Source organism: Phoca vitulina, unplaced genomic scaffold, assembly GCF_004348235.1.
Source record: "Phoca vitulina isolate PV1807 unplaced genomic scaffold, GSC_HSeal_1.0 scaffold25, whole genome shotgun sequence".
Lineage (NCBI taxonomy): Eukaryota > Metazoa > Chordata > Mammalia > Carnivora > Phocidae > Phoca > Phoca vitulina.
The window spans coordinates 23,827,721-23,852,054 of record NW_022589728.1 but is presented as its reverse complement, the minus strand read 5'-3'; the positions used below and the strand labels follow the sequence as shown (position 1 = coordinate 23,852,054).

Genomic DNA, 24,334 nt, shown 5'->3' with positions numbered 1-24,334 from the left:
GAGAGGGGCAAAGGGAGAAGGAGGGAGAGAATCTTAAGCAGGCTCTACACCCAGCACAGTGCCCGATGTAGGGCTCAGTCTCACAACCCTGAGATCATGACCTGAGCTGAAATCAAGAGTGGGACGCTTAACTGACTGAGCCACCCAGTTGCCCCTAAAATAAAATCTTTTTTTTTTCCCTAAAGATGACTTAGAAATTTGAACTTGATCTTTATTAAAATAGTAGCCTTTTGTAACATTAATGTCTTTAATAAAACATAAATTGAAACTTCTGAAAAAAATAACTACTTTTATTTTGATCATTTCTGTATATGTACACATATATGAGATACTCCGTCATCTACTTTAAGCACGGTCTTAAGCACATTGCCATATTCTTTGTGTTAAAAATCTTCCTGTAAGCATTAAAAGTCATTTTTATTTTCTTTCCTTTTTTTCTTTTTTGATTCTTATTTGCTAAAGTTAATGAATCTAATCTTGTAAAAGTTTCTATCTGCTATTGTCAAGATAAATAATTGGAATAAATCCCTAAAATCACAGGATAGCATAACTGAGCATGCTGAGGAAGAAAGCAAACAATTGTGTACCTTCAGTGTAATAAAAAAGTTGCACAAACTGTCTTTTCATTAAATGGGTATTTGGGTTTGACAAAGTAACTAACCTGGAATCTTAAGGTTAGTAGTTCACTTTATGATTTTATTCCTGCTGATGGAAATCTTTGTAAATAGTGCTTAGAAAGGCATCATACTTTGTGGACGTTTAAATGGGTAAAGGGTAACAAGGGGAGGAAGAAAAATGGTTTATACTGAGTAGCTTTTTCCCCTCAATACTATTTTTAATTAAAAATGGAAATTTACTTGCTTTAGATAAGATAAAAGGTAATGATAACATGAATTATGAACCTGTTTGGTTTCATAGTGGTGATTTGTTCATTTGGTTAACTAAAAACAGCTCTTTATACAGTAGCTGCCTCTTTATCTGCATTTTCGCTTCTTTGGTCCAGAAGCAGACAGTCCTCCTTTTCACATATTGATCCTCCTTCTGACATATCTTCATTAGAAGGTCAATAATACCTTAATGCTGGGTCACAATGCTACATCATTCTTCTCACTTCATCTCATCATGTAGGCAGTTTATCATCTCACATCATCACAAGGAGGGTGAGTTCAGTATAATGTATTTTGAGAGAGAGAGAGAGACAACATTCACATAACTTTTATTGCAGTGTATTGTTATAGTTGCTGTATTTTATTACTAGTTATTGTTGTTAATCTCTTACTGTGCTTAATTTATAAATTAAACTTTATCATAGGTGTGTATGTATAGGAAAAAACAGTATATATCAGTACTGTCTGTGGTTTCAGACATCACAAGGGGTCTTGTATCCTCCTCAGATAAGGGGGGACTGCTGTATTTAGTTTTGGGGAACATGTTTTAAACCATTGTGGTTATGTAGAGATATGGATATATAGAAGTTACACTGTGTTCACATTAGATGAACATATTATAATATCATAGAGAATTTACAAGGTAATATAGAGATGTGCTTAAAACTTTAATGAGAATGTATACATCACTGTAAAACTACAGAAAACTAATTGTAGGTAAATATGATTGAATCAGACTGAACAGCGTCTAGAGAAAGCTGCATGTAGCTTTAATTTGTGAAAACAAGTAGAATAACTTGGGTTCTGGGACTTTTAAATTAAAAGGAAATTTAGAGATCATTTAATCTAACTTTTTTTTAATGAAAAAACTGGGCCCAAAGGTGAGGTAACTTAACTTGGCTAGGTTTATGGTACTTAAGGTATACTGTAATTTGCGAAATGTCCTCCCTAACTTAAGTATTTGGAATTCATACTTTTTAGATAATTCTACTTGACAGAAAAGAAATGGTCTCAAAGAAATTGTCTTTATTATCAATTTTATCTGTCCAAGATGAGTTCCATTACAATAGATTTTATGTTCCCTGGAAAATGTTGAGCTCAGGATGGTAAAAATCTCAATAAGAATGCAATACATTTTTAAAAATACATGTATTAGAAGAATTTCTAACAGGTATGCTCAGTAAATTACAAATCATCGGATGTCTGTTCCTTTGGGATTAAATCTATAAGAAGGAAGGATCTCTCCAACTAAGATCCATCAAATTTGCGGCTTAAAAAGAATCTTCTAAAATCTTATTAGTCATAAAACTTAAAAGGTAAAGGCCCTGAAAGCTGTCTTTTGGTATAGAGAGTTGTGTCCGTGTTTGTTCTGACATCAGTCTCGTTAGTCATGTTTCTGTTTCTATTTTCTTTCCCCTTATAAGCTAAGCTTTCATGTGCACTGCACCCCCTCCACCTTCAATTTTAAATTATTCTTTAGAATAAGTTTTCAAGAATAGTGTTACTAAGTCTGATAGAATTCAGTGTTTCCTAGCTCTTGAAATACTTGATGGCAGTGAATTTAAAGTCGTAGGGAAGAAGCTCACCAAAAATGGTAGACAACTACTTTGCTTTAGGGGTACCTACAAAAAGAGGGACCAGTAAGTAAGACATAAGAAGTATAGTAGAAATAGGAATGGAGCCAAGTTTTGTATAACAGAATCAAAAGAGGTAAAGCTTTTCACATGGAAGATTATAAGTAATGAGTGATAAGTCACCAAAATAAGAACCCCATGCCCGACGTGGGGCTTGAATTCATGACCCTGAGATCAAGAGTCACATGCTCTACCGACTGAACCAGCCAGGCACCCTGAGCCCCAGTAGATTTAATAAGCAAGTGGCGTTGAACCTTGAGGCTTTGAGGGGTTGAAGCTTAAGTGAATTTTTAGAGGGGAAATAAAGGCAGTGAATGTTGGCTGAGTTCAAGGAGTTGGGACAGAGAAAGGAAAGGAGGAAATGGATAGAGATAGAAGATAAAGGATGACTTCTTGCTTATTTATTTATTTTTTTTTAAGATTTTTATTTATTTGTTTAACACAGAGAGAGCACAAGTAGGCAGAGCAGCAGACAGAGGGAGAGGGAGAAGCAGGCTCTCCGCCGAGCAGGGAGCCCGATGCGGGGCTCGATCCCAGGACCCTGGGATCATGACCTGAGCCGAAGGCAGCCACTTAACGACTGAGCCACCCAGGCGCCCCAACTTTTTGCTTATTTTAAAGCTAGGAGAGATCCAGTTGTTGACCAAAGGGAAGGGGTTATGGAATGGGAAAGAGTGAAGTTACTAGAAGTCAAAATATTAATTACAAGAACAAGATCCTGGATGACTTGATAAGGTCCAGAGAGAGAAAGGGATGGGAAGATTTTGAGAAGGGGAGAGAATATCCTTTGGGAATTAAGTAAGGGACCAGAGATTGACTATAGGGACAGTGTGATTTTTTTTTTTCCCCTTTTAGTTGTCTAAAAATGGGGAAACAATTTGGTAGTTTGCATTCTTTGCATGTTTCGTATTTTTTGCTAAGAGGAAGCTTTCCATTAATAAATTTTGGAGAACATTTGGGGCTAATTTTATAGATTGCAGCTGAGAGAAAAGCTGGTTTGTTATTTAAAAACACTTCCCCAAAGCAAAAGAAGCTGATGCATGTTTTTATTTGCTCTCTAATAAAGTTGGTTAGGGAAAACTCATAGTTTTAGGATAGTCATCTTTATTTCTTTTTATTTACCATCTTATTTTTTTCTTTATTGCCATCTTTGAATTTTCATGCTACTTTAGTGTGTTTATTTTGAACTTCAAACTTTTCTCTGTCAAATAAATAAAATCTTTAAAAAAAATAAAAATAAACTTTTCAAAATAATGTTTTATCTGTTGTAAGATCTCATTCTGTCCTGTTAACAGTCTGAGGTAGATATTTAATTACGCAGAAATTAAGATAAAGATGATTATTCAAAGTTACATATGTACCTGGAAAGCAGGTATTGATTTTTTTCAATTAAATACATCTTTTACAGCATATTCTAACTTATACTCTTAAGGTTTGTGCTTTGCTTACATTTTGAACAAATAAGTGACAGATCCTATTATCCTAAACCCTAATTCTTGTTTCTTAATGATAGATCTGCAGTTTGAATTGTAGGTCAAACCAAACTTTCCACTCTTTGAGGACAGTATTATCGGTCATTTTATTCAGCATGTTTCTTTAAGGCTTGATGTGTGCCAAATCCTGGCTATAATGTGCTTTTTATGCTTTATGACATTTTATTTTCCTGAGTAACTTCTTTATTAACACTTACCAAAGTCAGTGAAGGTAGCCCAGCCTGGCAAATCTGGAAGGTAAAAAATTTTGAACTCTACCTCTACAGTGGGGAAAAAACCCAAATTTAAATATTCTTCCAAAGTTAAGACCTCATCTCAATGAGGCTTAATGCTGATGACAGCTTTTCATCTATAGCAAGAAATGTAGTGATTGAGGAGATAAAGTAGACTCAGAACTATATTTTACTTCATTTGGAGTCAGTGTTTCTGGGTAACTTAAGTATTTTGTTTGGAGTGGTAATTTTCAAAACACCAGATAACTTCTGAACTAGCTTGAGAAATTCAGGTTTGATTCTGGGGTTGTAAACTCATTGCCTCCTGAATGAAGCCAAGGTGGATTATATAAAGTATGTGTGATGCATACAATGGGTTCATGATAGAGATCATACCCAGCCTAAAGAGCCTCATTTAAAAGGAACAGCTATGCTTCAGCTCTGGTTGATTAACTTGTTTTCATCTGTCGCTCTTAATGTTCACAAAAAGCTTGAATTCTACGGGTTCAAAACTGAATTTAATCTCAGCTGCCTCCAGCCTCACATAGACAAAGATCAGCTATCCCTGCCTGTTTCTCTTACTGTATTTATTTCAGATTAATAGCACCACCATCCATCCAAACTAACATCCTCTAGTCATTCTCATTTCTTCTCTTTCTTCCTCCTCCCATCTAGTTACCACTAAATCCAGTCCATTCTGCATCCTAATAATTTAGTCCTTTGATTGCTGTGGTTGTTCATTAGTTATGTCCCAACTCTTTTCTAGTAGTTTTCAGTCTGACTTCCTGGCCTTCATTCTGTCTTAATTTCTCCAGTACATCTGCCACACCATTGTTAGAGTTACTCTTTTTTAATAGGAAAAGCCTCCTATCTGCCCCTTGTAGTTGTACCTCATTACTCTTCCTCTGAGTAAATTTCTTCTCTGGTTTTTATTGCCAATTTTTCTTTGTAGATTTACCTTTTTTTTTTTTTTTCAAGATTTTATTTTTTTACTTGACAGAGAGAGACAGAGGGAGAGGGAACACAAGCTGGGGGAGTGGGAGAGGGAGAAGCAGGCTTCCCGCTGAGCAGGGAGCCCGATGTGGGGCTCGATCCCAGGACCCTGGATCATGACCTGAGCCGAAGGCAGACACTTAATGACTGAGCCACTCAGGCGCCCTGATTTACTTTTTTTTTTTTTTTAAGTATGTATGTATTTATTTATTCTAGAGAGTGAGAGGGGCAGAGAGAAAGGGAGAGAATCCCAAGCAGATTCCACAGGGAGTACAGAGTGGTGGTGGCTCAATCTCCTGACCCATGAGATATGACCTGAGTCCAAACCAAGAGTCAGTTGCTTAGACTGACTGTGCCATCCAGGTGCCCCCCTTGTAGGTTTACTTTAAACAGTATATTGTTTTGCTTTTTTGAAGATTAAATAAATGAAATCATACTCTGAGTTTTTCTGACTTTGATGTTTATTTAATCCATTTTGATGATGTACATTTTTAAGGTTAAGTAGTATTCCATGTTATAAAGTCTATCATTATTTTACTCCTAACCTATTAGGAACAGTGCTGCTTTAAATATACCTCTTTCCTGGTGCACATGTGCATGGTTTTCTTTAAGGTATATATCTAAGAGTGGACTTGATGGGTTGTACCATGTCTTTGTTCGGTTTTACCAAATGTCAGAAGTGGTTAAATCAGTTTATGTTTTTGCTGGTAGTACAGGAGTCCCAGGGATACCACATATTCTTGTCTGAGTTAATTTTTGTAGGTGGTATCTCATTGTGGTTCTATTTTACATTTCCTTGATTAATAGAGAGGTCAAATACTATTTGTTTATGGACCATTTGTGTTTCCTCTTGTATGAAATGCCTGTTGATTGTTTTTGATTCATTTGTCCTTTATTGATTTACAGTTCTTTTGTATGGCTAAATTCTTTTCCCAGTTTCAGATTTGTTTTTTTCACTTTCATGGTATCTTGATGAACCCCAAAGAAAATTTGTCAGTGTTTCCCTTTTGTTCTTCCTAAGAAATCCTTTTCTACTCTGACTGAGCTCATGAAATTTACCTAAATTTTGTCCTAAAATGTTGTCTTCCAAAAAGTCTTATGGTTTAGCCTTTCACATGTAAGTCTTTTAATTCTTATGGTTTGAGGCAGGAATATTATTTATTTATTTATTTACTTACTTACTTTACTTACTTTACTTTACTTAATTTACTTACTTTACTTACTTTACTTACTTACTTACTGCCTGCCTACCCGACTTGTCTCAGTCCCATTTACTAAGAGCTTTTCCTGGTTGGTCACCAATCAAATTTCCAAATAGTATAGGTCAGCTTCTGTGCTCTCTCTCTCCTGTCCTATTTGGTCTATATATGTCCATATTTCACAGTTTACGATGAAATCTTGATACCTACTAGGGTTAGTCCTGCCATCTTGCAAATCTAGATGTCTTTTCTTAAGCCAGATATTAAAGAAATTTGCAAAAATGTAAAATAATGCTATTCTTAATAGTTTTTGTATCAGAAATAGTTATTTTCATAAAATACTTGTATGTTATTAAGCAATGTTTATTTTTATTTTAAGTGAATTAACAGACTAAAATTTCACAGTTCAAATTTCTAATACAGTAAGTATCAATATGTGTATTTGCCACAGATTAGCAAAAGCTCTTTGGGGTACTAAAAAATTTGTTTAAGTATAAAAGGCTTCTAAGACCAAAGAGTTTAAGAGCCATTGCTCTAAACATTTAAAACTATAATTTAGTTTATGTTAAGTACACTTTTAGCTATATTCCACAGGGAGTACAGAGTGGTGGTGGCTCAATCTCCTGACCCATGAGATATGACCTGAGTCCAAACCAAGAGTCAGTTGCTTAGACTGACTGCACCATCCAGGTGCCCCCCTTGTAGATTTACTTTAAACAGTGTATTGTTTTGCTTTTTTGAAGATTAAATACATGAAATCATACTCTGAGTTTTTCTGACTTTGATGTTTAATCCATTTTGATGACGTGTAGGTTTTATAGGTAATATTTTGATGATAATTTCTGAATATATTTGGTCTCTACTATGATTTCTTCTTTGATCATTGAATTGTTTAAAAGTATGTTTTAAAATTTCCAAGTGTAGGGATGCCTGGGTGGCTCAGTCGGTTAAGTGTCTGCTTTTGGCTTAGGTCATGGTCCCAGGGTCCTGGAATCGAGTCCCGCTTCAGGCTCCTTACTCAGCAGGGAGCCTGCTTCTCCCTCTGCCTGCTGCTCTCCCTGCTTGTGCTCTCTCTCTCTCTCTGACAAATAAATAAAATATTAAAATTTCCAAGTGTATATATTTTCTCCTAGTTCTTTTTGCTATTTCTAACGTAACTGCATTGTCAGAGGATGTGATTTGTGTCATACAGTTCTTTGAAACTTGTGAAGTAGATTTTATGGCTTAACAGTGGTCATTTCTTATAAATGTTTTATAAATGCTTGAAAAACTTTTCTTCTCTAGTTATTAGTGGCAGTGTTTTTAAAATGCTCTATTGATCAGTGAACAGATAGGAAAATAATAACTGCTCTAGATATTTTAAGGCAGAGATTTAATGCAGGTAATTGGTTACAAGGGTGTGGTTAGGACTAGAACCGCAAAAGGGAGGGGAGAGTGTTTGAGAAGAACAAAAAGGAGGTTTGTTTTCAAAAGATCTGGGAGTTGTACTACTTAATGACTGGAACCAAAGAGCTTGCACTTGTTGCTGAGCGGCTGGAGCTACTCAGAAAGTTACTGCTATTGGTAGAAACCCACTACCTGCCCTTGACTTCAATAGGAGACACCTTCAGCAGGAGGCATTATCAGAACCAGGGGATGGGGAATGGCATTTTTTCTTAAAAAAAATTTTTTTCCCACTGCTTCCTGTTGGCAGAACCTACAAGGGAGTCTGCAAAAGTAGTTTGCAGGCTTTTTTGTCTGATTGATTTGTCCATTACTTTGAGATATATTAATAAAATTTCCTGTTATTAAGGTAGATTAATTTCCTTTGCTTATCTGTTTTTGAGGCTAAGTTGGGTATATACAAGTTCTGTGCTTTTGGTGAATTGAACCTTTTATCACTATCTAGATTTCTTCTTTATCTCTGTTAGTATATTTGGCCTTAAAGTTGGTTTTACTTGATACTAGTAAACTATGTCCACTTTCTTGTGGCCTGGTATCGTTTTTTGTCCTCTGCCTTTGATTCTTCCTGTGCTTTTATGTTTTAGTTATATCTTTTAAAAACTTCATAACTATATATATTCATCATCTATTTAACTTTCTTTACCTTTTAAAGAACTTGATCTAATTTTTTAATAGTAACTGATATCGTGGGATTTATTTCATTTTGTGTGCTTTTCATTTGGCCTGCTTTTTTTTGTACCTTTATCTTTCCCTTAGTATGGATTTTCTTTTTTCTCGTTTTGTTTTTCCCTTTACTTGTTTTAAAGATATGCCTCCTATTCTTTTAGGAGTTGCCCTAGCTCTTTTTTTTCCATTTATTTTATTGTTATTCTTGCTTTTATTCCAAACTTTTTGTTAACAAAAATATCAAACATGAAGAGTAGGAAATATAGTACATCTATAGCTTTTTTGTAGATTCAAAGTTAATATTTTCCTTATTTATCTTTCATTTTTTATTGTTTGATAGATTGCTTAACTAACAGTCCTATTGAGAAATAATTCACATACCATGATCGTTTGTTTAAAGTATTCAATCTAATGGCTTTTAGTATATTCAGAGTTGGGCAACTGTCACCACAGTCAATTTTTGAAAAGTTTGATGAATGTTTTTACTGAGGTCTAACATACAGAAAAGAGCAGAAATCTAAATGCAGAGTGTACAGATTCACAAAGTGTATTCTATCACACATAAAGAAATAGAATAATAGCTGTACCCCAGGAGCCTTTCTTATGCCCACTCCCAGTCACTACTACCTTCTGCTCTCCAAAGGTAATCACTATCTTGACTTCTAACACCATCGATTACTTTGTTAGTGAGCGTTATATAAGTGAAATTATATGATATGTATTCTTTCCTTTGTCTGACTTCATTTGCTCAACAGTAGTTTATAAGATGATTCATGTTCTGTGTGGAACTGATTCGTTTTTATTGAAGTGTATGAATAGACCATAAATTATTTACCCATTTTACTGTTGATAGACTGTTCCTAGTTTGGGCCTGTCATGAATAATGCTGCTATAAACACACTTCTGCATGTGTTTTGTTGACCTATATATGTTGGATAGATACCTTGGGATGGAAATGGTGGGTGAGTCATAGTTTATATTCAGGTTTACAAAGTGCCAAATGGTTTGTCCACCAACAGTATGGGAGTTCCACTTCCTGCATGTACTTGCCAACTTGGTCTTGTCAGTTGTTTTTAATGTTAGTCATTTGGGTAGATATATGTTATTACCGTAATATGGCTTTAATTTTCATTTTCTGATGATCAGTGAGGTTGAGTCCTTTTTCATGTAAATTGGTCATAGGTTGCTTTCTATAAATTGTGTGTTCTAGTCTTTTGCCAGTTTTTCTGTTTGGTTGTTTGTATCTAATTTAATATGCACAGTTATCAAAACCTAAAGCTTACCAATGTTAATTATACTGGAATTAAAATAATAAAACAACAATCATTGTCTTTCAAAAAAAAATAAAGCTTATGAATATTTGCACTCTTATTCACGACCCTAAGATCAAGAGTTGCATGTTCTACTGACTAAGCCAGCCAGGCACCCCTGTTTGCACTCTTCTAAAAAAAAAAATGACCTTCGAATATTTGTTTTTTTTATTTTTATTTTTTATTTTTTTTTAAGATTTTATTTATTTATTTGATAGAGAGAGAGAGACAGCGAGAGAGGGAACACAAACAGGGGGAGTGGGAGAGGGAGAAGCAGGCTTCCCGCCGAGCAGGGAGCCCGACGCGGGGCTCGATCCCAGGACCCTGGGATCAGGACCCTGGGATCACGACCCGAGCCAAAGGCAGACGCCTAACGACTGAGCCACCCAGGTGCCCCTGTTTTTTTTTTAAAGATTTTATTTATTTATTTAACAGAGAGACCACAAGAGAGGGAACACAAGCAGGGGGAGTGGGAAAGGGAGAAGGGGCTCAGTCCCAGGACCCTGAGATCATGACCTGAGCCAAAGGCAGTCGCTTAACCAACTGAGCCACCCAGGCGCCCCCCTTCGAATGTTTTTAACTGCCATCACATGTCTTCCAATTTATGTGTTGATTGCCCTGTATCTTGGTTTTGTCCTATCTTAATCTTACCAATTGATATTTTGGGCTCATGTCTTTTATTGAAGTCCAGAATCTAAAAAAATTTAGAAACCAGAACTTATATGTAAATTGACCACAGATTATTCTGGTGGTGAAACCTGACCTGAATGAACATGAGACTGCGTAGTCTTGAAAAAAATTCCATGTACTGTAAATATTTACCTACCTAAGTGCTAAATCCTAATTTGTTTGATGGGGTGCTCTTTTATGACATTGTTATTTTTATAAAATCAGAAATTTCTTGATTTTGAAACATATCTGGCCCCAAGAGTTTTTTCATAAGGAATCATGGGCCTATATTGTTTCATATTCAATGTTTAGATTTACTTACATATTTGTTTTTGCTCACCATTCCTTCTTGGATCTTTTTTTTAATTTTTATTTGTTTGACAGAGAGAGACACAGCGAGAGAGGGAACACAAGCAGGGGGAGTGGGAGTGGCGAGAGGGAGAAGCAGGCATCCCGCAAAGCAGGGAGCCCAATGCGGGGCTCAATCCCAGGACCCTGGGATCGTGACCTGAGCTGAAGGCAGACGCTTAACGACTGAGCCACCCAGGCACCCCCCTTCTTGGATCTTAAACTTGTCATTTAGGATCATTTTCCAGAAGGAAGTCAGGATTTATTGTATAGTTGGTTACTATTGGTGGTAAACTTGTTTTGTCTGAAAATATCTGTATTTCACCTGTGTTCCTGAAACTTAGTTTTGCTAGATATAGTAGTTAAAATTGTCTATTGTTTTCACTTACACTAAATATAAAATTCCACTGTTGTCTAAGTTCTAGCGTTACCAGTCTTCCATTGTTACTTTTATAAAACGAAAGCCATCAGCCTAATTTCCGTATCTTTGTGGATAATATATCTTTTCTTTCTGATTTTAGGATTAGCTGATTTTAGTTGATGTTCTGTGATTTTTTAAGTTTGGAATTCTGTTTATGCTGTTGGAATTCATTGGGTTTCTTGGACCTGAGGATTGATGTCTTCAGCAACTCTAGGAACTTCTCAGTCATTATCTCTTTATAAATGTTGCCTCTTACTCTCTTTTGTGTTCTTGTCTCATAATTTTATCTCTGTTTCTCTGTTACATCCTCGATAAACTCTTCAGATTATTGTCTAGGTACTAATTCTCTTTTCACCTATTTTAATCTGCTATTTAATCTGTCCACTGAGTTTTTTTTAAATGTTTTATTTAGTTATAATTTATATGCCATAAAATTTAACCATTTAAAGTGTACAGTCAGTGGTTTTTAGTATATTTACCTGCTTGTATACCCTTCCCCATAATCTAATATTAGAATATTTTTGTCATCCCCAAAAGAAAACTTGTACCCATAAACACTCACTCTCCATCACTTCTCTCCCCATCCTTCGGGCAGACACCGGTCTACTTTCTCTATCTATAACTTGCCTGTTCTGGACATTTCATATAAATGGTATTATATATGTAGTCTTTTGTGACAGATTTGTTTGACTTAGCATGTCTTTTTGAGGTTCATCCATGTTAACAGCATTTGTCAGTACTTCATTCTTCTTTTATGACCAGATACATTTTGTTGTCTGGACACATTTGCTTACCTATTTATCAGTTAATGGACATTGGGTTGCTTCCTCTTTTTGGCTGTTGCAAATAATGCTGCTGTCAGTATTTGTGTGCGGGTTCTTAATGTGGATATGTTTTCATCATCCATTGCCCTTAAATTTATTTTTTAATTATACAAGAAATTCGCTTCTACATTCTTGCTGTAAAAGAGTCCTAGTATAAAAGTGTATAGTGCAAATAGGGATGTCTTCTTTCTCCTCCATTTCCACTCCTTGGAGGGGACTACTGTAAAATAGTTGGATGTGCTTCCTTCTGACCTCCTTTGTATGCATTTATATAAATAAAATTTCTTGCCTTTTTTTTTTTAAGATTTTATTTATTTGTCAGAGAGAGCGAGAGCACAAGCAGGGGGAGCGGCAGGCAGAGGGAGAAGTAGGCTCTTTGCTGAGCAAGGAGCCAGATGCAGGACTCGACCTCAGGGATCGTGACCTGAGCCGAAGGCAGAGGCTTAACCAACTGAGCCCCGAGGCATCCCAAATCTCTTGCTTTTGTTTTAACATAAAGAAATTATATGTATTTTGAGGCTTTTTTAAAATTAATTTTTTTAAATTTAAATTCCATTTAATTAACATATAGTGTATTATTAGTTTCAGAGGTTATTTATTGATTCTCAGTTGCATGTAACACCCAGTGCTCATTGCATCAGGTACCCTCCTTAATGCCCATCACCCAGTTATCCCATCCTCCCACCCATCTCCCCTCCAGCAACCCTCAGGTTGTTTCCTATAGTTGAGTCTCTTATGGTTTGTCTCCCTCTCTGCTTTCGTCTTATTTTTCCTTCCCTTCTCCTATGTTCATATGTTTTGTTTCTTAAATTCCACATATGAGTGAAATCATACAATATTTGTCTTTCTCTGACTTCTTTCGCTTAGCATAATACCCTCTAGTTCCATCATTGCAAATGGCAAGATTTCATTCTTTTTGATGGCTGAGTAATTCCATTGTATACATATACCACTTTTTTTTTTTTTTTTAAGATTTATTTGAGAGAGAGAGATGAGCCAGCAGGGGAGTGGAGAGAGCACGCACAAGCAAGGAAGGAGGGACAGAGGGAAAAGCAGACTCCCCACTGAGCAGGGAGCCCAATGCAGGGCTTGATCCTAGGACCCTAAGATCATGACCTGAGCCGAAGGCAGCCACTTAACCAACTGAGCCACCCAAGCACCCCTATACCACATCATATCCATTCATCTGTTGATGGATATCTGGGCTCTTTCCATATTTTGGCTATTGTGGCTCTATTTTTAACTTTTTGAGGAACCTCCATACTGTCTTCCAGAGTGGTTGCACCAGTTTGCATTCCTACCAACAGTGTAAGAGGGTTCCCTTTTCTCCACATCCTCACCAACATCTGTTGTTTACGGAGTTGTTAATTTTAGCCATTCTGACCAGTGTGAGGTGATATCTCATTGTGGTTTTGATTTGTATTTCCCTGATTGAGGCTTGCTTTTTATTCATCAGTATATTTTGGGGTTCTTCTGTTAGTACACATAATACTTAATGGTTGCATAGTCTTATTTCCATATGCCATAATTTGTGTATAGCTGTTGATAGACACATATATATGGTTTCTGGATTTTGCCCTTGCAAATAGTGCATTAGTCAACACCCTTATTAATCTGTTTTTAAACATTTACTAAGGCAAAAAGCATTATGTGCCAGGCAGTTTTGAATGCTAGGAACACAAAGATAAATAGATATACTTTCTGCCTTAGAGTTGCTCACTCTATAAATTATATATAAATGCTACAAGGACATATATTAATTGGGGGATCTGGTGCTATTCCAGCTAAGGAAGGTAGATTTTTATCATGCTGGGTATTGAATGCTATTGTCTTCTGAATAAGTTCTCATTTGGTCCTTATTAATTTGTTATGTATCTTTCTAGATTCTGACAAGCAAAATTGTTTCCTCAAAGGGATAGAAAATTTCTTTTCCTCCAGGACTTATACTTGCTTCTGCCAGTTACCTGGGCATTACTTCCTGGGCCACTTTTGATTAACTTCTTGCCTGAGGTTGCAGGAATTCATACTACAAACCCACGTGGGTGTCCACTTGGGGTTAAGACATTTCATGGAAGAAATTTTTTCTTCCTCTGCCCATTGCTCAGTTCAAAACAGGGGAGTTTCTGTGCCCTCTATCTTACCCTTACACTGAAGAGTCCTTAGTCTTCTGTTAGATTCCTCACTTTTTGGTCTTGCCCCTCTTTGGGTTTGGTAGAAGTCTCCAAGGCGAAATCCAGCCATGATCCTTTTATTTCAGGATTCCTACACTCGCTTTTGTTTTTTATAGAATTTTTCCAAGTATCTGCTCTGCCATTCTGCTGAAAAAGAAATTGTTTAGTCTTTGAAACACATTCCTCCTTTGGTTTTCAGTTTACCATGATCCTGGTTTCTTTCTTTGACCACCCTCCTTTTAGACACTGCTGTACCGTGAAAGCAGGTAGAAATTATTACATATTTATTTCTCTTTAGGTTGTGGGCTGTTTTTAAGAAGAGGAATCTTTAAGTCTTGTCACATTTGCATTCCAGTCTGATTTTTGAAAATGTTAAAATAATGAATACCTCTCTTGGTTGGAGACTTTCCATTTCCAAAAAGGGGAAAAAGTTTCTACAAGTAACTGTTAGGAACTGAGGTCTGTAGAAGTGTATTTAGAATTCAGTAGGAAAGAAAATGTTTCCTTAATTCGCATGAATCAAATTCTGCTTCATTTTAAAATAAGGTAAAATCATTTCATTGCCTGCCTCTTACCCTGAAAGAAGAGAGATAGCTATTGTTATAATCGTTTAATGTTGAGGAAAAAAATAGTAGTTGTTCGATATTGTAATGATGGTAATGTGTTTAGTAGTCTTGTTTTTATTCTATTATGTTCCCCTATTGTTAACCTTCCACCTCCTGTTGGTTGTTAGATGAAATGAGAGAAAAGCATTGTTGGTCATTTCATGTACAGTTGCATTAGCAACCATTAGCATTTATTTCTACATTTTTAATGTTTTTTAATTCTCCCTACCCTAAATAAGGATTTTTACCTTTTATTAAAAAAAAAAAGATTTATTTATTTATTTTAGAGGGAGAGAAAGAGCACTTGCAGAGGGGAGGTGTGGGGGTCACAAGAGGCAGAGAATCTCAAGCAGATGCCTCGCTGAGTGTGGAGCCTGAGCTGGGGCTGGATCTCACAACCCTGAGATCACGACCTGAGCTGAAATCAAGAGTCAAAATCCAAGAGTCGGACACTTCACCTACTGAGCCACCCAGGTGCTCCAGAATTTTTACTCTTTAGAATACAGGCATTACCTCAGAGATACTGTGGGTTTGGTTCAGACCACTGCAACAAAGCAAATACCACAATAAAGTAAGTCAGGTGTATTTTCTGGTTTCCCAGTGCATATAAAAATTATATTTACACTATATTATAGTCTGTTAAGTGCAATAACACTATGTCTGAAAAAACAATGTGCATAGCATAACTGAAAAATATTTTACTGGGGCGCCTGGGTGGCTCAGTTGTTAAGCATCTGCCTTCAGCTCAGGTCATGATCCTGGGGTCCTGGGTTGGAGCCCTGTGTCGGGCTCCCTGCTCAGTGGGAAGCCTGCTTCTCCCTCTCCCACTCCTAATGCTTGTATTCCTTCCCTCGCTGTCTCTCTCTGTCAAACCACTTTCTCTGCTTATCTATAAGAAGCAACTCCTCATCTGTTCAAGTTTTCTCATGAGATTGCAGCAATTCAGTCACATCTTCAGGCTCCACTTCTAATTCTACTTCTTGCTGTTTCTAGCACATCTGCAGTTACTTCTTCCACTGAAGTCTTGAACCCCTCAAAGTTATCTATGAGGGTTGGAATCAATGTCTACACTCCTGTTAGTGTTGATATTTTGACCTCTTCCCATGAATTACACATGTTCTTTTTTTTTTTTTAAGATTTTATTTATTTGACAGAGAGAGACAGTGAGAGAGGGAACACAAGCAGGGTGAGTAGGAGAGGAAGAAGGCGGCTTCCCACCGAGCAGGGAGCCCAGTGTGGGGCTCGATCCCAGGACCCCGGGACCATGACCTGAGCTGAAGGCAAACACTTAACGACTGAGCCATCCAGGTGCCCCGAATTACACATGTTCTTAATGGCATCAAGGATAGTAAATTCTTTTCAGAAGGTTTTCAGTTTACTTTGCCCAGATGCATCAGAGGAATCAACTCTGTTGGAACTATATCATATGAAATGTACTTAAATAATGAAACTTGAAGGTCAAAATTACTCCATGATCTATAGGCTGCAGAATGGATGTTCTGTTAGCTGGCATGAAAACAACATTAATCTCTTTGTACATCTCCATCAGAAATCTTGGGTGGCCAGGTACATTGTCAGTGAGTAGCAATATTTTGAAAGGAATCTTTTCCCTGAGCAGTAGGTCTCAAGAGTAGACTTAAAATATTCAGTAAACTGTATTACAAACAGATGTGCTGTCATCCAGGCTTTGTTGTTCCGTTTACAGAGCCAGCAGAGTAGATTTAGCATAATTCTGAAGGGCTCTAGGATTTTTGGATTCGTCAATGAGCATTGACTTCAACTTAAAGTCCACAGCTGCATTAGTCCCTGATAAGAGTCAGCCCGTCCTTTGAAGCTTTTGAAGCCAGGCATTAACTTCTCTCTAGCTATGAAAGTCTTAGATGGCATCTTCTTCCAATAGAAGACTGTTTCATCTCCACTGAAAATCTGTTGTTTAGTGTAGTCACCCTCATTAATTATCTTAGCTGGATCTTCTGGAGAACTTAACTGCAGTTTGTATATCAGCATTTGCTGCTTCACCTTGCACTTTCATGTTAATGGAGACAGCTTCTTTCCTTAAACCTTACGAACCAATCTGCCAGCTTCAGACCTTTCTTTTGCAGCTTCCTCACCTTTCTCAGACTTCACAGATTTGAAGAGTTAGTGCCTTGCTCTGGATTAGGCTTTGGCTTGAGGGACTGTTGTGGCTGGTTTGACCTTCTATCCAGACCACTCAGACTTTGTCCATATCAGCAATAAGGCTGTTTTACTTTCTTATACTTGTGTGTTCACTGAGGTAGCACTTTTAATTTCCTTTAAGAACTTTTATGCTGCGTTCACAACTGGCTATTTGGTGCATTTTGTTTGATGTGTATTCTTAAGCTTAAACAGTAATGTACACTATAGAACAACCATAGTGTACTTTTTTTTTTTATAGAGTCATAACCATCATCCTCAGCTATGTAAAAAAGCAAAAACTGGATCTAATATATAACTGGGCATTGATGAAAATGAGAGTAGCTGAAGAGGCAGAGATTGCATCATTGGGATAACACTTCGTGGTTTAGCATGTGCTACACAAAGTGTGGTCTGTGGACCTGTTACTGAGCCATGCTTTTCATTTAATGAGGAGTTAGAGAAATTATCCCTGATTTCTCCAGTTAGTTTCAGTGAGACAGTTTATTTATTTATTTATTTATTTATTATTTTATTTTTTAAAGATTTTATTTATTTATTTGACAGAGAGACAGCGAGAGAGGGAACACAAGCAGGGGGAGTGGGGAGAGGGAGAAGCAGGCTCCCTGCTGAGCAAGGAGCCCAATGCGGGGCTCGATCCCAGGACCCTGGGATCATGACCTGAGCCAAAGGCAGACGCTTAACGACTGAGCCACCCAGGCGCCCCAAGGCAGTATATTTATAGTTTAAGAGCATGTGAAGCAATAAATGTTTGCCAGTATTGATGATAGCACCGAAGATGAGTAGGGTTAAACAAAAATAATGTGACATATCCACCAAAAATAAACTCTTTTGCTGGGTAATGTAGGGTGGGGTTGCAGAGGGGGAAACAGCAGATAAAGGAAGGAGAAAAGAGGAGAAAGAAAAAGATGTCAGTGACTAGAGGTGAGATATTGTGACAAGTTATTGACAATAAAAATGGAGATGACAGTAAAACAAGGATATCAAATTTTCACAATTTGCTGTAGGGTCACATGGGCTTATAGACCTCATTGTTATTTAAGGCTCTCACAATAATGTCATTATTATTAGGTTAAATTATGTTCAGTACACATAATGTCAGGAATCTGTGTTAGGATAGAGTTTTACCACATTTATTTAAAAAAAATTTAGGATGTCTGAGATTTTATGTATGTATGTATTTGATGTCTATATAATTTTTTATTTTAATTCTAGTTAGTTAACATAGTGTTATATTACTTTGAAGTGTACAATACAGCACTCCCATACATACATCGTACTGTGCTCAGCTCATCATAAGTATACTCCTTAATCCCCATCACCTATTTAACCCATCCCCCCAACCCCCACATTTATTTAAACATTTCTGATATTTAAGTGTTAGTCTTTATATTTATCCATTATCTCATATCCTGATTATGCCAGGGAAGCATATGGCATATTCAGGCTTGATTTAACATTATGAGTGTATATTTGGATAGCATTGATATTTTGAGTTGGGGGAAATGGAATAGGACTGACACCTGCTAAATGCCAAGTCAACATGCCTTCACCTCAGATTGCCAAGGGCTCAAATTGACACTCTTCCCCTCAAATTTCAGCCCCTGTGCTCAAGTTTGTGCACAAAAGTGGGAATAATTATAACCGCAAAATGAAGCAACCCAAACATCTAACTATTTCTGTGGAATATAGAATGGATAAAAGGAGTGTGCTAGGCTGAGAACATCTCCAAAAAGCACATCAAAGAACAATATATATAGCATGATTCTGGTTAGTAAAAAAACAAAAAAACCTGGGAAGAATAAAACAAGATGAAACCAGAGAGGGAGACAAACCATAAGAGACTTCTTATGCATAGGAAAGAAACTGAGGCTTGCTGGAGGGGAGGTGGGGGGGGGCGATGGGGTAACTGGGTGGTGAGCATGAAGGAGGGCACGTGATGGAATGAGCACTGGGTGTTGTATGCAACTGATGAATCACTGAACTCTACCTCTGAAACTAATAATACACTATATTGTTAATTAATTGAACTTAAAATTAAAAAAAAGGAACCCCCCAAAAAAAGAATAAAGTGATTATAGTTTTTAATTTCAATTGCTTTTACTTTTGTATATAAACTGTGGCTTGTGCCTTCCAAGGGCTTTACATCTTGTAAGGTTAAGAGTAATAATACATGTGTCTGTTCTTTATTTTGACTGTTTTGTGTTCCTACAGGTCACCTTTAAACCGGTTTGAAGCAGCTACTGTAGTGATTCTTAAAGAGGTGGTGGTGGAGAGAAAATATATTAAGCTCCAGAGCAGCCTTTTCATACTATATAAATTCTCTTTTCAAGCCAGGCCTCTAATAAGCCCCAGTCATAGGGGAGAGTAAATCTCAAGAATAATCCCTCACATGCGTTGAGTTGGAAAAGTTTTAGGAACTGAACTGGTGTCACTATAAGTGCAGGGTGACAAGTCCTAGGCTACTGTAGTAATATCAGAGCAGAGATTCCCAACACTGGTATTGTGACATACCTGGAATGTCATTCATTTTGTGGTGGGTCCCAATACCATGTCATGGATAACTCCCAAAATTTGTCAGTAGTTTTCTTAAACCGTACCCCCCCCCCCCGCCGCCCTAAAAGGTAATAAATTAGAATGGATTCATATCATCTTGAACCATTTGCATTCATGAGGAAGGAAAGAAAGGGTGGTATTGGCTGGACTACTGAAGCCAGAGCCACTGAAAAGCCAAACCAGTTCTTTTTTTTTTTTTTTTTTTAAGTAGGCTCCCCACCAAACATGGGGCTTAAATTCACGACCCTGAGATCAAGAGTTGCATGCTCTACTGACTGAGTCAGCCCGGCGCCCCAAGCCAAACCAGTTCTGAAAGTGTTTAAGTATTTCTCTTATTGAGTATATAAATCCACTTGGATCTCTTAAGAGCTCAAATTCCTGCGAGTCTTCCAGACTTGAGCCAACATAAAATGAGGGCTTAGATGGAGTTTTCAGATTTATTGTACATTTGAGGTGCTTCCAAACATTGAGGTTCTGGGCCTGGCCGTTTTTGATGAATAAGATAGAAAAAGAAATTCTTTTGCTAGTAACTTCAGGCCTTTTTGCCTGGGAGGACAAGATTTCTGTGTACTGCTATTGTGCAAATTCTGGAAATAAAATGCATATTTAAAGATTGACGGAGATCATGTATTTTTGGATAGGTGTTAAATATTGAGAAAAGAGGGGCGCCTGGGTGGCTCAGTTTTTAAGTGTCTGCCTTCAGCTCAGGTCATGATCCTGGAGTCCGGGATCAAGTCCCACATTGGGTTCCCTGCTCGGTGGGGAGTCTGCTTCTCCCTCTGACCCTCCCCCCTCTCATGCTCTCTCTCTCTCTCTCTCTCTCTCTCTCTCTCTCTCTCTCAAATAAATAAATAAATAAATCTTCAAAAAAATAAATGAGAAAAGAATCATTTTAGACATTAAATTTACTCAGAAATTAAACTTTTATTAATATAATATTGATAGATTTTAAATGCAGATTTTTTCATATTTAAACATCTGGAATCGATGTCTTACCAGTGGTGTGTTATTGTTTAATTGGCAGCAATTTTCCTTTTCTAGTGTTCCATGAAATAATGGTGCATCTTATGATTGACGATGTTTCTTAGATTCAGAGAATTACGGTACATTTGCAATATATGTAATTAGTTTTCCCATACCTCACCAATTTAGGTACATACAGGGGTGATATTTGGCCAAGAACCATTGGAACTCTTAATTTCTTGGCTTCTTCTCCTCCCAGTGGTTTCTGGGTAGTTCTGCTTCTTTGGTTACAATAGTTACCTTCTGCAGTTATTTCCCATTATCGCCAGTTACCTCAGTCTGTAGCTGCCATTTTCAGCACTGCCTGGGAAAGCCGACCATGTTGCCATGCTGGATTCACAGCGGGTGGTATCATTGCTTTTGCTAGTGTTTCTCATCTGCTTTTTCTGCACTTTGTCTTCAAAGTTAGGAGCTGAATGCCTCCTCATGAGATAATAGCTTTCTTTTGATTGATGCTACATGGTACGATCTCTAAATAGTTACACTAGTTCTTCACATCCTGAACTGAGTAGGAATTTTTATTTATTTTTACATCTAGTTTTTTAGGTCCTTCTCTTTTAGCTTCTATGTCCAGATTCAGGAAACTTAGAACCAGTTTCTTTTTTTTTCTTTCTTTCTTTTTTTTTTTTTAAATGATTTTATTTATTTATTTGACAGAGAGAGACACAGCAAGAGAGGGAACACAAGCGGGGGTGAGTGGGAGGGGGAGAAGCAGGCTTCCCGTGGAGCAGGGAGCCTGATGCGGGGCTTGATCCCAGGACCCTGGGATTGTGACCTGAGCCAAAGGCAGACACTTAACGACTGAGCCACCCAGGCACCCCATGTTTTATTTTGTTTTTGAGTATAGCTGATGAGAACCAATTGCTTAGAAGATCCAGAGGACCCTTGAGGGGACTGATTGCTTATTTAAAGACATGTCGGGGTACCTGGGTGGCTGAGTCAGTTAAGTATCTGACTTTGGTTCAGGTTGTCATCTCAGGGTCTTGGGATCAGGCTCTGTTTTCAGTGGGGAGTCTGCTTCTTCCTCTCCCTCTGCCTCTTCCCCTGCACGTGCGCGCATGCGCGCGCGCACACACACACACGCTCTCTCTCTCTCTCTCTCTTTTTAAAAATAAATAAAGACATGTCCTGCCTTCTCCAGTGAATTATTGTTCTGAGAAGAATACACCCTGAAGCATAAATTCCCTGTTTTTTTGTGAACCTGCCAAATAGACACACCACTTGACCTTCTGTTCTTTGTGTCTTTTTTTAAGTTATGATTTTAAGTGCATGGATGAATTATTACTTTTGTTATTGAGCTTTAGTAAATACTCATTAGCCCCCAGACTTTTGGCCCTGCTTTATCTCTTTATTGGAGAGAATGTGGATTTGCAAAGTAGTTTACTGCCTAGTAGCTATAAGACAATAAGCAACTGGCATGAATTGTCTTTTTTTTTTTTTTAAGCTTTTATTTATTTCTTAGCGCAAGAGAGAACATGAGCTGGGAGAGAGGCAGATGAATAGGGAGAGGCAGACTTCCCCTGAGCAGGAAGCCTGATGCAGGGCTTGATCCCAGGCCCCTGGGATCATGACCTGAGCCAAAGACAGAGGCTTAAACAACTGAGCCACCCAGGCGCCCCATGAATTGTCTTTTTAATGTAGTGACTCCACCCCCTCAGTAAAAAAAAAAAGTCCTGTGAATGTTTTGGATTCTGACCTGTGATACTGAAATGAAAAGTGGATGCTAGCCCTTTCTCATCAGGGAAGTTTGGAGCAGAGGTCCTGCATTATCTATTGCTATATGACAAATTCCCCCAAATTCAGTAATTTGAAAGAACAAACATTTATAATCCCTTGCAGTCCAAAGGCTCTGGAATCAGAGGCTTAGCTGGATGGTTCTGACTTGGAGTCTCTTTTTAGTTTGTAGGCAAGATATTGGCCTGGGCTACAGTCATTTGAAAGATTGGTTAGGGTTGGATAATATGCTTCCAAATCATGTGGTTATCAGCAGGAAGCCAGTAATCTTAGCATGTGAGCTTTTGAATTGGGCTGTTCACAGCATGGCAAGTGATTCCACAGAGAGTAACCAAAATGTAAGCCATAGTCTTTTAGAGCCTAATCGTGGGAGTAACATATCATTTCTGCTATATTCTGTTGGTCACACTGACCAATTTTGGTACAGTGTGGGAAGGAACTACGGAAAAATGTGAATATAAGGAAGCAGAGTTAATTGGAGATTCTCTTGGAGTTTGGTCATCACAGGTCTCTTTCTTTGTGATCATGTAAGTAGCATCAGGATGTGGAAAACATTTCTTTTTTCATAGTACCCTTTATCATTATGTTCAGGAGACCTAGGGCTAATCATACCAATAAAACTCTTCTTAGCTTACCTTTCTATCCTTATGTTTCAGTTAGTAGCTTTGCAAATTGACTTTCCTATACATCCTTGATTTGATATTAAGGGCTTGCTTTCCCTGTTTTAATGACGTTCTCAAGATCTGGAGAATTTCTACAGCAGTGTTACCCAAAATGTGGTTATTGAAACAAGACTTTTCCAAGATGTCTTTCACTAAGGAGGTTCCATTACTTTTGGAAACCTCTGTGTTACCTTCTTCCCCTTGGAGAATCATTTGTGCAAGTTAGTATATCAGAAGTCTCTGAGAAATCCTTCATTGAGGAAATCAGTTTCTCCTTTTTGTACCCAGTGTTTTTAAAAATTTACTTGATCATTGAATCACTATATTGTATACCTGAAACTAATATGACAGTGTATGTTAACTATACTGGAATTAAAATAAACTTAATAAAAACATTTACTTGATCATATAACCCACATTTGTTATAAGTGGAATAAATTAAAAACCTTGTTATAACAAAAATTTATCACAAATATATTCCTTTATTCAAACAAGTTATTCAGGCAGCTTTATTTCTATATTTTAGATAATTAAAATTTTTCTTAAGTACTTTTCAATTTGTAATTATTTTACATTTTGGAAGACAGCTGAGGTCAGAAATTGCAAGTAGCTGATACTTTATTTCACTGTCAGTAGCGATTGTGATATTGCAAGCTCTGAGGAAAGGTTTCATTCTTGGCCACTTAAAGAGCCATTTAGGAGATTTTTTTTTTCCCACTTTTACTGATTTATTAGCAAATGTTTTTAGCATATTTTAGGCCCTGGGTTTGCTGTGATCAACAACATAGTCTGTCCTCCTTGTGAGGTGACAGCCAGACAAATGTGGGAGATAACTACAGAAGGACCACAGAGACCAAAGCAAAGGCGTGATGGTCTACAGATAGCTGCTTGTGGGCCGAGTGTGTGCCTATTAATAAGTTCTTGTTCAGTGATTCTCAATGGAGAAGGGAGGAGTTTTCTAATCTGTAATGGTGTTGGGTGATGTTAAGCTTATTTAAGGTATCATACACTGAAAAGATGTAGAAACATTTGCTATATTGTTAGTAATACTTCATTGTCCAGAAAAAGCACAAGCTAGCTTTTAAGCAGAGAATTGTTGAGTTCTGAACAGATATCCATGCTTGTCTGCTTTAATCCAAGAAAAGATGCTCATTAAGAGTCTTTATAGTGGGGCGCCTGGGTGGCTCAGTCATTAAGCGTCTGCTTTCAGCTCAGGTCATGATCCCAGGGTCCTGGGATCGAGCCCCGCATAGGGCTCCCTGCTTGGCGGGGAGCCTGCTTCTCCCTCTCCCGCTCCCCCTGCACGTGT

At 37.4% G+C, this 24,334-nt stretch overlaps 1 protein-coding gene across 2 annotated transcripts in view; it reads left to right on the top strand.

Annotated features, from left to right (window-relative positions):
* Window positions 1-24,334, top strand: part of UBE2W (ubiquitin conjugating enzyme E2 W) — a 75,628-nt gene that overhangs the window by 14,556 nt on the left and 36,738 nt on the right. The gene's annotated exons all lie outside the window — the stretch shown is intronic.